Here is a 3,145-nt window from a genome sequence, read left to right as displayed (position 1 = left end):
GTCTGTGAGAGACGGAATTCTTACTGGTTGGTAGGTGATCAAATACTTATGTCATGCAATAAAATGCAATTAATTACTTAAAAATCATACAATGTGATTTTTTGGATTTTTGTTTTAGATTCCGTCTCTCACAGTTGAAGTGTACCTATGATAAAAATTACAGACCTCTACATGCTTTGTAAGTAGGAAAACCTGTAAAATCGGCAGTGTATCAAATACTTGTTCTCCCCACTGTACGTACGTTAAAGAACAATCACACTCTGTATTGACTATATTCACTATCCAGGCATGCATCTGGAGTACAAAGTATCAATCATGTTCATTCTGTTTTACCTTTATCATTTCAAAACACATTATAAAACATATCAATTAATACTTAAACATGGTTTAAACATGTCATCCATAACCCATTCTCAACCACATACATTTAAGCATTTATCATTTACCATCCTCCCTGGCCCTTGAGATTATGTGCATGTGGCCATGTGTCAGGTCATAAGGTCATAAGCACAAACAAATGATAACACTAGTTCCATTGTTACTCCAATCTCCACACAGCCATCACGAGGAGTTGTATCTCCATCACATGTCATTGACATACCCAGACCAGCTGCAGGGAGTTTATGAAAAACACATAAATGTCTCTGCTCTGTATTAACCCTTCAACTGGTTCTCAATCCATAAAATTTTTAAGGCATATAGGTGTTTAATTCTACAACATATGTACTTGAAAATCATCCATAACGCAAGGTCCCCCTGCTCAAGCCAGCGCATGTCCAGGCCCATCTGAAGTTTGCCAATGACCATCTGGATGATCCAGATGAGGAATGGGAGAAGGTCATGTGGTTTGATGAGACAAAAAAAATAGCTTTTTGGTCTAAACTCCACTCGCCGTGTTTGGAGGAAGAAGAAGGATAAGTACAACCCCAAGAACACCATCCCAACCGTGAAGCATGGAGGTGGAAACATCATTCTTTGGGGATGCTTTTCTGCAAAGGGGACAGGACGACTGCACCGTATTGAGGGGAGGATGGATGGGGCCATGTATCGCGAGATCTTGGCCAACAACCTCCTTCCCTCAGTAAGAGCATTGAAGATGGGTCGTGGCTGGGTCTTCCAGCATGACAACGACCCGAAACACACAGCCAGGGCAACTAAGAAGTGGCTCCGTAAGATGCATCTCAAGGTCCTGGAGTGGCCTAGCCAGTCTCCAGACCTGAACCCAATAGAAAATCTTTGGAGGGAGCTGAAAGTCCGTATTGCCCAGCGACAGCCCCGAAACCTGAAGGATCTGGAGAAGGTCTGTATGGAGGAGTGGGCCAAAATCCCTGCTGCAGTGTGTGCAAACCTGGTCAAGACCTACAGGAAACGTATGATCTCTGTAATTGCAAACAAAGGTTTCTGTACCAAATATTAAAAGTTCTGCTTTTCTGATGTATCAAATACTTATGTCATGCAATAAAATGAAAATTAATTACTTAAAAATCATACAATGTGATTTTCTGGATTTTTGTTTTAGATTCCGTCTCTCACAGTTGAAGTGTACCTATGATAAAAATTACAGACCTCTACATGCTTTGTAAGTAGGAAAACCTGCAAAATCGGCAGTGTATCAAATACTTGTTCTCCCCACTGTATGTGAGTTACTGCTGAGGAAAGGAGCCAATGGGAATGAGAAGACTAAAAAGTTGTGAGTACTGCAAAGTGTGTCAGTCAGTGACCCACCCTTATCCCACAAGCAATTAACAGTCACTTTACACTTACCATTGTTGATATGACAGATTTAACTGGGTGACTCTGAATGCTCCCATAAGACTCTGAACTAAAGGTTAATTTTGGTTCCATTGTGCAACCCATAAAAATTGAATCACAACCACTTTAACTTGTTTGATGTGTTTTGTCAAAGCTTCCTGACGCCCTTGAACCTGGCTTCTGAAAAATCCCACAACGACATAGTCGAGGTGCTGGTGAAACATGAGGCAAGGGTAAGTTCAGGTTTTATCATAGTGTTATCAATAGCATAAAGATCAAGCCAACCTGTGTATTTGCTCTAGGATTCAAATAAAATAAAATGTTATTCGTCACATGCTTGGTAAACAACAGATGTGGACTAACAGTGAAATGCTAACTCACGGGCCCTTACCCACAATGCAGAGAGAAAGAACATAGAGAAATAATAGAAAGTAAAACAGGTACTAATAGAGGTAATAATAAATACACAAGTAACGATAACTATATACCAGGGGTACCAGTACCGAGTCGATGTGCAGGGGTACGAGGTAGATATGTACATATACACAGGAGGCTGGTGAGGGGAGGACGGCTCATAATAGTGTCTGGAACGGAGTGAATGGAATGGCATCAAACACATTGATGTATTTGATACCATTCCACTTGATCCACTCCAGGCATTACCACGAGCCTGTCCTCCCCAATTAAGGTGCCACCAACCTCCTGTGACATATAACTAGGAATAAAGTGACAGAGAGTAAACAGTAGCAACAGCATATGTGATGAGTCAAAAAAGTTAGTGCAGAAAGGGTCAATGCAGAGAGTCCAGGGAGCTATTTGGTTAACTATTTGGTTAACTATTTAACTAACTACACTGAACAAAAAATGTAAACGCGACATGTAAAGTGTTGGTCCCAAAGATCCCAGAAATCTTCCATATGCACAAAATAATGATTTATCTCAAATTTTGTGCACAAATGTGTTTACATCCCTGTTAGTGAGCATTTCTCCTTTGCCAAGATAATCCATCCACCTGACAGGTGTGGCATATCAAGAAGCTGATTAAACAGCATGATCATTACACAGGTGCCCTTTGTGCTGGGGACAATAAAAGGCCATAAGCCGCCTCCAACATCGTTTTAGAGAAATTGGCAGTACGTCCAACTGGCCTCACAACCGTAAACCATGTGTACAGCATCGTGTGGGCGAGCGGTTTGCTGATGTCAACGTTGTGAACAGAGTGCCCCATGGTGGCAGTGGGGTTATGGTATGGGCAAGTATAAGCTATGGACAACGAACACAATTGCATTTTATCGATGGCAATTTAAATGCACAGAGATACCGTGATGAGATCCTGAGGCCCATTGTCGTGCCATTGATCAGTTTCAGCATGATAATGCACGGCCCCATGTCG

This window comes from Coregonus clupeaformis, chromosome 1, assembly GCF_020615455.1.
Source record: "Coregonus clupeaformis isolate EN_2021a chromosome 1, ASM2061545v1, whole genome shotgun sequence".
NCBI classification, from domain to species: domain Eukaryota; kingdom Metazoa; phylum Chordata; class Actinopteri; order Salmoniformes; family Salmonidae; genus Coregonus; species Coregonus clupeaformis.
Note: the sequence above shows the minus strand (reverse complement) of the source record.